We start from the raw sequence: 12,037 nt of genomic DNA, 5'->3' as shown, positions 1-12,037 counted from the left end.
CAAAGAGGATAACAAATCAGGTTTAGTAACATCAATAAACAAATATGGATAGAAGAACAAACCATATCTCAATAATAACCCTAAATGTTAATGGCTTAAACTCACCAATTAAGAGACACAGGCAAGTAGAATGGATCAAAAAACAAGACCCAACAATATGCTGTCTACAGGAGACGCATTTGATAGGAAAAGATATACATAGACTGAAGGTGAAAGGTTGGGAAAAATCATATCACTCATATGGACCGCGGAAACAAGCAGGAGTGTCCATACTCATATCTAATAAAATAGATTTCAAGCCAAAGCTAATCAAAAGGGATATAGAAGGACACGTCATACTGCTCAAGGGAACCATACACCAACAAGACATAACAATCATAAATATATATGCCCCAAATAATGGTGCAGCTGTATTCATCAAGCAAACTCTTCTCAAGTTCAAGAGTCTAATAGACCAACATACAATAATGATGGGAGACTTCAACACACCTCTCTCACCACTGGACAGATCTTCCAAACAAAAGTTAAATAAGGAAACTATAGAACTCAATAACACAATTAACAACCTAGACTTAATTGACATATATAGACTATACCACCCAACATCAAGTAGCTACACTTTTTTCTCAGCAGCACATGGAACCTTCTCAAAAATAGACCATATACTATGTCACAGGGCAACTCTTAGACAATACAAAGGGGTAGAGATAATACCATGCATCTTATCTGATCATAATGGAATGAAACTGAAAATCAATGATAAAAGAAGAAAGGAAAAAGCAAGCATCACCTGGAGAATGAACAATAGGTTGCTGAGTGATCAATGGGTTTTAGAAGACATCAAGGAGGAAATTAAAAAATTCCTAGAGTTAAATGAAAACACAGACACAACATATCGGAATCTATGGGACACATTGAAAGCAGTTCTAAGAGGAAAATTCATTGCTTGGAGTTCATTCCTCAAAAAAAGAAAAAACCAACAAATAAATGATCTCATACTTCATCTCAAAATCCTAGAAAAAGAAGAGCAAAACAACAGCAAAAGAAGTAGAAGGCAAGAAATAATTAAAATCAGAGCTGAAATTAATGAAATTGAAACAAAAGAAACAATTGAAAAAATTGACAAAACTAAAAGCTGGTTCTTTGAAAAAATAAATAAAATTGACAGACCCTTAGCCATGCTAACGAAGAGAAGAAGAGAGAGAACCCAAATTACTAGCATACGGGATGAAAAAGGCAATATCACAACAGACACTTCAGAAATACAGAAGATAATCAGAAATTACTTTGAATCCTTATACTCCAATAAAATAGAAGATAGTGAAGGCATAGATAAATTCCTTGAGTCCTATGATCTGCCCAGATTGAGCCAGGAGGATATAGACAACCTAAACAGACCAATAACAATAGAGGAAATAGAAGAAACCATCAAAAGACTACCAACTAAGAAAAGCCCAGGACCGGATGGGTATACAGCAGAGTTTTACAAAACCTTTAAAGAGGAACTAACACCAATACTTTTCAAGCTATTTCAGGAAATAGAAAAAGAGGGAGAACTTCCAAATTCATTCTACGAGGCCAACATCACCCTGATTCCGAAACCAGACAAAGACACATCAAAGAAGGAAAACTACAGACCAATATCTCTAATGAACCTTGATGCAAAAATCCTCAATAAAATTCTGGCGAATCGGATTCAAATACATATCAAAAAAATTATACATCATGATCAAGTAGGATTCATCCCTGGGATGCAAGGCTGGTTTAAGATACGGAAATCAATAAATGTTATTCACCACATCAATAGACTTAAAAATAAGAACCATATGATCATCTCAATAGATGCAGAAAAAGCATTCGACAAAGTACAGCATCCCTTTATGTTCAAAACGCTAGAAAAATTAGGGATAACAGGATCATACCTCAACATTGTAAAAGCAATCTATGATAAGCCACAGGCCAGCATCATTCTGAATGGAGAAAAATTGAAGGCATTCCCTCTAAGATCTGGTACAAGACAGGGATGCCCTCTCTCACCACTTCTGTTCAACATAGTCCTCGAAACACTGGCCAGAGCAATTAGACAGTCAAAAGAAATTAAAGGCATAAAAATAGGAAAAGGAGAACTTAAATTATCACTATTTGCAGATGATATGATTCTATACCTAGCAGACCCAAAAGGGTCTACAAAGAAGCTATTAGAGCTAATAAATGAATTCAGCAAAGTGGCAGGATATAAGATCAACACGCATAAATCAAAGGCATTCCTGTATATCAGCGACAAATCCTCTGAAACGGAAATGAGGACAACTACTCCATTCACAATATCCCCCCAAAAAATAAAATACTTGGGAATCAACCTAACAAAAGAGGTGTGCCGCAGTCTGGCTGGGCACAAATCACGAGCCACTGAAGCAGGAACAAATTTTATTTTTTCTACTGCAAGAAAAAACCTCACACACACTCCTGGGGAATCCTCCCGAAAGCCACGAGGCTCCTCCAGGAACCCCCAGCCGGAAATATCTCCCCGGGAAACCCTCCTCCTGCCCTTCGCCAACCAATGGGAACTCCCGGGGAATCCCCGTGAGAACTAAAAATAGCGCGAGAACTCAAAATTAGCGCTAGAACTCAAAAGTAGCGGCAGAGGCGGATATTAACGCCTTGCCTGTCAATCAATACTGTTGGCAAAATGCCAGGGGCCATACAGACTCGGCTGTGGCTCTCAGCATCTCCCCCCTTCTGTTTAATTAAACAACAAGTAATGTGGCTTAGGGACCGTGCCTGTTAGGTAGTCCAATTCAACATATGGTCCTTACCCGTCATCGGATGAACTGACCTCTAGGCGTCAGCCTCCTGTCTTAGGTTGGTACCACTGCAATCGGATCATACCCGTCACTGACTACCGGTCCAGCATACAGCCATACTTGTGGATAGGCCTTTGCACCAGTGGGGGGGTGAGGTTCTTTGCCTCACCTCTGTTGGCCCCCAAACTTGTCCTTGGTGCCAATGGGGGGGTGAGGTTCTTTGCCTCACCTCTGTTGGCCCCCAAATTTTAGGCCATCACTAGTAGAAGGGAGGAGGATGAAAAATGCCATGACACCAAGCCAATTGAGGGCTCCTTTGAAAAATTGTACCACCGGTGACACCATCAGCAAAGATGCCAGCATTACCACAATTCACTGCACCAACAGATAGTTCACAATGCATACAAGTGATACATAGTCCAGGCAAGTTCTGCAAGCAGTTCAAAGTAGAGGAATCTGTCAATATGTCCATTTCCTCCCAAAGTAAATCTACTCCTTGATTGAGTATTACTTGTTGAGTTATTATTCACTGATGCATCAGTTTATACAGTTTGTTGATAGCTACCAAAGAAGCTGTAGTTTGGTTTTATCTTTGTCTTCACCGGCACTGGGATGAAGATAGGAATTCTGGCAATGATGCTAGGAAAAAAATTATGTAACATTCCAACAGGCATTAAGAAAACAATTTTTTGAACAATTTACATTATCCTGAACAGAATTATTAAATATAATGAGAAGGAAAGGTGAAAGCAAACAAACAGATCTGTTAACCCCCTTATTTGTTCACATATTAAAACAATTTTCAACAGCTGTTTACCCAATCTAAATTAAACCATTAAAATCACGTGAATAAAAAAAAAATTCGGATCCATTTATTCATGAGCGCTCCTCATATAAGATATATGGACATACACACATACAGACATACAACACAAAACAGAAGTGTGCGCACATAACATACAACATATAAGACAATAATAAAGGCCTTGTAGCTTTACCTAGGTGAAATCTCCATTGCAATGTTTAGAAACTCCACAGTCAAAAAATAAAACACAGTCAAAAAACAAAACTGATCAGAAAAACATTAACCTAGGTTTGTATGAGCTCAAAAAATAAAATAGAACTTTATGATGTGGGAAAAATGCAATAATAAAATAGATATTGAAAAAAGGCACCGTGGTTAATCACTGTCGCAGATGTAAGAATAGCCAAGCTGGAGCTCTGGATATCAGCTGTTATGGATTTCAGTCAAATCATCTTCTTTTTCTGTAGAAATTGTTTTGGTTAACCTCTCTGGAATCCAAATCGGCTGCTGTTCTCCCTGTGGGAACACACAAACGGAACCCCGACTCCAGACAATAACTGGGTCGGGACCTTTCCATTGTCCTGTTAGAATATCTTTCCAAAGTACCTTAGGTTTATGTACATTTTTCGGATACATATGTCTTTCCGCAGCACTAAGTCCTGATGAATCCAAATTTAGAAAGTTTAGAGTAAAAAGGGTTATTTTAAGTTTATCTTTGGGGGATATATACCCCTTTCCAATTCCCTCTTTTTGCTTTAATAAGTACGTTTTAATAGTTTGATGAGCAAAGCAATCTTTTTTTCCGCCAAGAAGGTATCTCGACCACCTTCAATTTAACCTTTTAAAGCCTTTCATTTATCATGTATACTGTACTTTTAAATGTACTTTTTCACCACCTACAGCTTTACTCTTTTAAATGAGGCTTATATTCTGTTTAAATCGCTAAATGTTAGTTTACATGGCTGCCCTTCAACCAAAGGCTCTTTTTTTTACTCCATTAAGAAGCTTTGTCTCAATCTGCCATGTACAAATACCTTTTTTCTTCTTTCTTCCTTTCTTAAGCTTTTAAAGTAAGTCTAGTTTCCTCAAAATCTTTTTAAATGGCATTTTACAACTTTTTACTTTACCACACAGAGATTATCTCATCTAGAAACATTTCTTTTTCCTTTAACCTTTTATATTAAAATATATTTCCACATCTTGAATCTTTTTATCTCTTTTTTAACCATTAACCCTTTTTATAAATTCACATTCTAAAACAACCCTTATAAAATTTCTGATTTAGACAAATTACTCCACTTTAATAAGATGAAATATTTTCATGTTTTCTAAGGTACTATTATACTGTAATTGAAACCCAACTGAAACTTCTTATACTCTCTGTATATAAATTACACATGATAGAATCTTAACTCTTAGTATTGTTTTAGCAAAGACACAGACCAAAGCAATATTAAACCTTTTTTTTCCCATTTACCAATTTATGAAAACACACATAATGTTTAAATATATTACCTTATGGAACTTAATAAGTAAAGAGTACTTGATTTTATATTTAGTGGTTGATATTTTAACACTTTAGCTTGGTAATTAATCAGATGTCTGTAAAAACCAAGATCTTAGACAAATGTAGTAAACAGAACTAGCCATCTCTTTCTTGTTGAAGAAAAATCCTTCTACAGGATACCATGATGATTGATAGACTTAATAACTCGTCTGTAAAAAGCCATGGGCTACATTTTTGTATTGTATCAACATATGCCCTAGCTGTTCTTGGTCTTACTGGGGTGCCTCCTTTCTCTAACAATTTGTCTTCCTCAGAGGCGAACAAATTCAAACCTTGAGTCAACCATTTTCCCCAGTTTGCCTGAGAAAGTTCTAGGAACAGGCAACTTGAAATAAAAACAAAATAAATCACAACAAGAACACATTGTTTTTTGAAATGGTCACCCATTTTTTTTGCTCTCCTTCAGGAGCGAGCAAATTCACTTACCCCCAAGCTTCAGACATCCCACGTACGGACCACCAAATGCCGCAGTCTGGCTGGGCACAAATCACGAGCCACTGAAGCAGGAACAAATTTTATTTTTTCTACTGCAAGAAAAAACCTCACACACACTCCTGGGGAATCCTCCCGAAAGCCACGAGGCTCCTCCAGGAACCCCCAGCCGGAAATATCTCCCCGGGAAACCCTCCTCCTGCCCTTCGCCAACCAATGGGAACTCCAAGGGAATCCCCGTGAGAACTAAAAATAGCGCGAGAACTCAAAATTAGCGCTAGAACTCAAAAGTAGCGGCAGAGGCGGATATTAACGCCTTGCCTGTCAATCAATACTGTTGGCAAAATGCCAGGGGCCATACAGACTCGGCTGTGGCTCTCAGCAGAGGTGAAAGATTTATACAACGAAAATTACAGAACCCTAAAGAAAGACATAGAAGAAGACCTTAGAAGATGGAAAAACATACCCTGCTCATGGATAGGCAGAACTAACATCATCAAAATGGCGATATTACCAAAAGTTCTCTATAAGTTCAATGCAATGCCAATCAAAATCCCAACAGCATATCTTGTAGAAATAGATAAAAGAATCATGAAATTCATATGGAATAATAAAAGACCCAGAATAGCAAAAACAATACTAAGCAGGAAGTGTGAATCAGGCGGTATAGCGATACCAGACTTCAAACTATACTACAGAGCAATAGTAACAAAAACAGCATGGTACTGGTACCAAAACAGGCGGGTGGACCAATGGTACAGAATAGAGGACACAATAACCAATCCACAAAACTACAACTATCTTATTTTTGATAAAGGGGCTAAAAGCATGCAATGGAGGAAGGATAGCATTTTCAACAAATGGTGCTGGGAAAACTGGAAATCCATTTGCACCAAAATGAATCTGAATCCCTATCTCTCGCCATGCACAAAAGTTGACTCAAAATGGATCAAGGAGCTTGATATTAAATCAGAGACACGGCATCTGATAGAAGAAAAAGTTGGTTATGATCTACACGCTGTGGGATCGGGCTCCAAATTCCTCAATAGGACACCCATAGCGCTAGAGTTAACAAATAGAATCAACAAATGGGACTTACTCAAACTAAAAAGTTTTTTCTCAGCAAAAGAAACAATAAGAGAGATAAATAGGGAGCCTACATCCTGGGAACAAATCTTTACTCCACACACTTCAGATAGAGCCCTAATAACCAGAATATACAAAGAACTCAAAAAATTAGACAATAAGATAACAAATAACCCAATCAATAAATGGGCCAAGGACCTGAACAGACACTTCTCAGAGGAGGACATACAATCAATCAACAAGTACATGAAAAAATGCTCACCATCGCTAGCAGTCAGAGAAATGCAAATCAAAACTACCCTAAGATACCATCTCACTCCAGTAAGACTGGCAGCCATTAGGAAGTCAAACAACAATAAGTGCTGGAGAGGATGCGGGGAAAAGGGCACTCTTGTTCATTGCTGGTGGGACTGCAAATTGGTGCAGCCAATTTGGAAAGCAGTATGGAGATTTCTCGGAAAGCTGGGAATGGAACCACCATTTGACCCAGCTATTCCCCTTCTCGGTCTATTCCCTAAAGCCCTAACAAGAGCATGCTACAGGGACACTGCTACATCGATGTTCATAGCAGCTCAATTCACGATAGCAAGACTGTGGAACCAGCCTAGATGCCCTTCAATAGATGAATGGATAAAAAAAATGTGGCATTTATACACTATGGAGTATTACTCTGCATTAAAAAATGACAAAATTATAGAATTTGGAGGGAAATGGATGGCATTAGAGCAGATTATGCTAAGTGAAGCTAGTCAATCTTTAAAAAACAAATACCAAATGACTCCTTTGATATAAGGGGTGTAAACAAGGACAGGGTAGGGACGAAGAGCTTGAGAAGAATATTTACAGTAAACAGGGATGAGAGGTGGGAGGGAAAGGGAGTGAGAAGGGAAATTGCATGGAAATGGAAGGCGATCCTCAGGGTTATACAAAATGTCATATAAGAGGTAAGGAGGGGTAAGTCAAGAGAATACAAATGGAAGACATGATTTACAGTAGAAGGGGTAGAGAGAGAAAAGGGGAGGGGAGGGGAGGGGAGGGGAGGGGGGATAGTAGACAATAGGACAGACAGCAGAATACATCAGACACTAGAAAGGCAATATGTCAATCAATGGAAGGGTAACTGATGTGATACAGCAATTTGTATACGGGGTAAAAGCGGGAGTTCATAATCCACTTGAATCAAACCGTGTAATATGATGTATTAAGAACTATGTAATGTTATGAACGACCAATAAAAAAAAAAAAAAAAAAAAAGAAAAAAGGTAAAAACATATGAAATTATTTTTCCTTTTTGTTTCTCACTCTCTTTAACTCATTTACAATTCTATTACTAAGTTTGGAGATGAAGGTTCTATTCACATGTATTTTGTATACTGTATTCTGGAAGTTCAAATATTCAATTCCAAAATAAGTTTCTTTTGCATGTATTTTTATCTATCACTACAGTTATCATTTATGACTAAATCTAAACACATTGATTTCATAGTCTTACAGCCTTAAATATGAATATAAAGACATGATGCTGACGATACTACATTTTTTAACCAAAAAATAACTAGATTTTTAGACAAAATCATTTTGTTTTAAAAATGCAAAATAGCCTATGAACATATTTTAATATCAGAGAGTAGATTTATTTCTAGCATCTGTTTATAAAATGAAAACAAAATAAAGCATTTGATATACATAGATGATAATATTTCAAATTGCTGTGAGTGAATTCTCATCAACTATTCATATTGAGGTGTTTAATAAAAACAAAAGATCTTCAATAACTGTCAAGTATAAATAAATTTTAAATTGTTTTTAAGTCAATATATGAAATAAATAAGTACATAAAAATCAAACTTAATTTTAGTTTATGAGACTTATATAAAAAGAAAATAATGATATAACATAAAAATTAGAACTTTCATGTTGATATTAACATGATTAAAGAAGTAGTCTAGGAATCCAAAATCTTTAGCATTTTATTTCTTTTTAATAATATGGGATTAAATTATCATCAAAGTAGATGTAGGGACAAAGGTATATAGATTTAAAATTTACTACTGATTAATACTGCTTAAATAAAAACCTACTGAGCTTTAGTAATGTAAGTTTTAATATGTTTCTTCCTACATAATATAATTTTGCTAATTCATAGCAAGAAACACATTCCTTCATCAATTTTTATATCACTTCAATTATAGTCTTTTTATAAAAAAGGAATTCCCTTGGGGTTGTATATTCATGAGAATACCTCAATATGGCACTAGCATTTTTCATGACATGACATTAAGATGTTAATTTAGCAGAGAAACAAAACTGTTAAAATATGTTAACTGCATATAGGCATTTAAATTTCCTTTGAAACTTGATCTGTAAAACCACACTATAAGATAGTGGTATCAAAATACTTTCTAATTTTTGTGTAGTTCTGGGATTGAAATCGGGGCTATGTACACTGTAGATAAGTGCTCTATCACTGAGCTATCCCGCTTACTTTATTATATTACTAAGAAATATGTCTTGCAAATGAAATAGATGAATTGGAACTTCAAATCGGTTGAAAACAGATATTGATGCTAAATCAATAAAAGCCTAATCTGGTAGAACTTCACATATGTAAAAAGATAAAGCTGTAATCTGAAAAGAGAAGAAGTAAAAGACAATGAGTACTCATTATTTTCTTGGGAATCTTGAAGGAAATCTAAAAATAATTGATCTTCTGGCACAAAAACCCTCAGGTATTTTTAGTTCACTGGAAAAAATGTCAGATTAAAAATTATCTTGACCAGAGATCCAGTGAAGATGCTTTAATATGTTTCGAAAGAGAAACTTTAAATAAACTCAAAGAAATATTTTTCAGGTATTAAGTGAGCCAGCACTAAAGCCATTACAATCTATTGAAAACTCACTTCTCCTCTTTGGATATCAGTTTAGCTAAAACTTAAGGCACTGAGATTTAAAGCCTGCATTGGATTCTATTATTGTGATGGCATTTTATGAGACTGCAACAGGAATAGTGAGGTAGGTGGTATATATGAGACTTCAGCCAAAGTCTTTCAAGACACACAAGTGGGTCAAAATTTTAGCTTTATCTCTTACTACAGTTGTGGTCCAGAATGGGCCATGCCATGTGACTCTCAGAGCCTAAAGCCTTAGATCTTTTTCATGTAAAATGAGATTACCTAAATTTATAGGACTGAGATGAGGATAACAAGAGAGAATTAATATTAATTTCTTACTGTATAGCAGTAAATGCTCAAGCAATATTAGCAGTTTCTATGTTGACATTTATTTTTCCCACAGATGTGAGACAGTATGCCAGGATGAATATTTTCCAGTTAGTTTTATTTCCTTACTGACAGGATTATTGTAGGATTCAAATAAAATGTAAAATAAATACCATGCAACCTGGTAAACATATGTTAGGCTGGCACAAATATGCACAAGACACTAACCTGGTGCAAATCATGAGGTGCCATGTGACCAAGACAAGCTAATTCAGCACAGCACCGGCTGTCACCTGACAGAACTGTCTGTTCTTGTGTGTTTATTTTGCTCTTGTTTTGACAAGCTCATTACTTTAAGGCATAAAACACTTGATATTTGATTTAGCTCTTCCATATTGTTGATAGTATTTGAAATTAGTTTCATTTAGTTTTCATTTCTCTGGTTGTACACAAAGTAGAGTCACACGATTCGTGTTTTCATACATGTACTTTGGTTAATGATGTCCATCTCATTCCACCATCTTTCCTACTCCAATACCCACCTTTTCCACTCCCTCCCCTTTGCCTTATCAAAAGTTCCTCCATTCCTCCCATGCCCCCTCCAACCCCCATTATGAATCAGCATCCTTAGACCAGAGAAAACATTTGGCCTTTGGTTTTGGGGGGATTGGCTTACTTCACTTAGCATGATATTCTCCAATAGACGATTGCTTGAAGTACACTAATAACTTCATATATTGATTAAAAATAAAATCTTGCCTTGGAGAAAGCACTATAAATATACAACAAACTTAGGTTAATACTTCTATGGGAAAAGTTAATAGTATAAATGCCTGCTATTCATTGAAATATTGTTAGAAAGACAAAATGGCACTAAGAAGAGCAATTATACTATGATATTACATTTAGTATATGACTGAAAATCTTTTTTCTCTTCCAATTTTCATATTATTTATAAAAAATAAGGAAAGTCAAATGCATTAATAAAGAGAGTGAAATAAAGCAATCTCTTTCAGCTTTGGTCTTTTAATTGGGAAATTACTTGAGTCACTCTTGGCTACATCCTCAATATTAAAGTCTTGTGAGCTTCTTGCCATCTATACCATAGGTCTAAACCCTTTACAGAAATTAAAGATTCCTCTAATAATATTCTCATGACACCATCCTAATATTCTAGGTATTGTATGATAAGTGTAGCATGTTGGAAATAATTTGTTCTTAAATTATTTTTAAATACATTATTGTTAACCCAAAGATATTTCCATACATTGGAATATATATTAACATTTCCACTTTCTCTTATTATGTAACAATTTCATGAGAGGTAGAAAGCAACACATGAATCTTTTCAGATGTTATTGCAATGTCACTATCAAAATGACTATCCTTGAAATTTTTAGTTAAAGCAAAGAAAACTGAGAGTGTAAAAAATTGTACATATATTTCCACCCATTCCAAAACACATAGCCAATAACTGTCTTAAATTAATAATTTTAAAATAGTATTTATCTACTTCGCATTCACCCACTCTGCAGAATGCCAGTATTCACAGATTCTTCCCAAAGTTTTTCAAGTTTCCAGTTAAGTCTTGCATAATGTTCATGAAGCAATGCTACATGTTCTTTAACCCAGAGCTGCTAGGCCATTTGACTACTAGCTGGTTCTTATGCCAGTAGTCAAGGACATTGAGACTCATACACACAGGTTCTTCCACAAATTGCCTAGTACTATTGATTTTCAGGGCTCCCAACCAGCCATTGCCTGAACATGTATACCCATCAAAGTATGGTGTATTTTTTCTGTTTCTTTTCCATTCTAAATTGTCTCCTGATTAGAATTATTTATGCTTTTATACCATACCTACTTCCAGGATTACAAATCAGGATTCTATTATGCTTTTATTGTGTTACAGAGAAATAACTTATTTCAGAGTTTATTAAGCCACCAGAATAGTTTAAAATATATTTGTGATTTAAAAATTGAAATTAGAATTTTTTTTTCATTTGATTATCTTTACTCTGCATAGCATGATTCCCACCTTCACCTCCAACTAAATCGTATACTACTCTCCCCACTTGCCATCATGCTTCAAGCACACTAGTCTCCCATTGAAAGTGCTTCCCTC

The sequence above is a fragment of the Urocitellus parryii genome, chromosome 8 (assembly GCF_045843805.1).
Source record: "Urocitellus parryii isolate mUroPar1 chromosome 8, mUroPar1.hap1, whole genome shotgun sequence".
Classification (NCBI taxonomy): domain Eukaryota; kingdom Metazoa; phylum Chordata; class Mammalia; order Rodentia; family Sciuridae; genus Urocitellus; species Urocitellus parryii.
Note: the sequence above shows the minus strand (reverse complement) of the source record.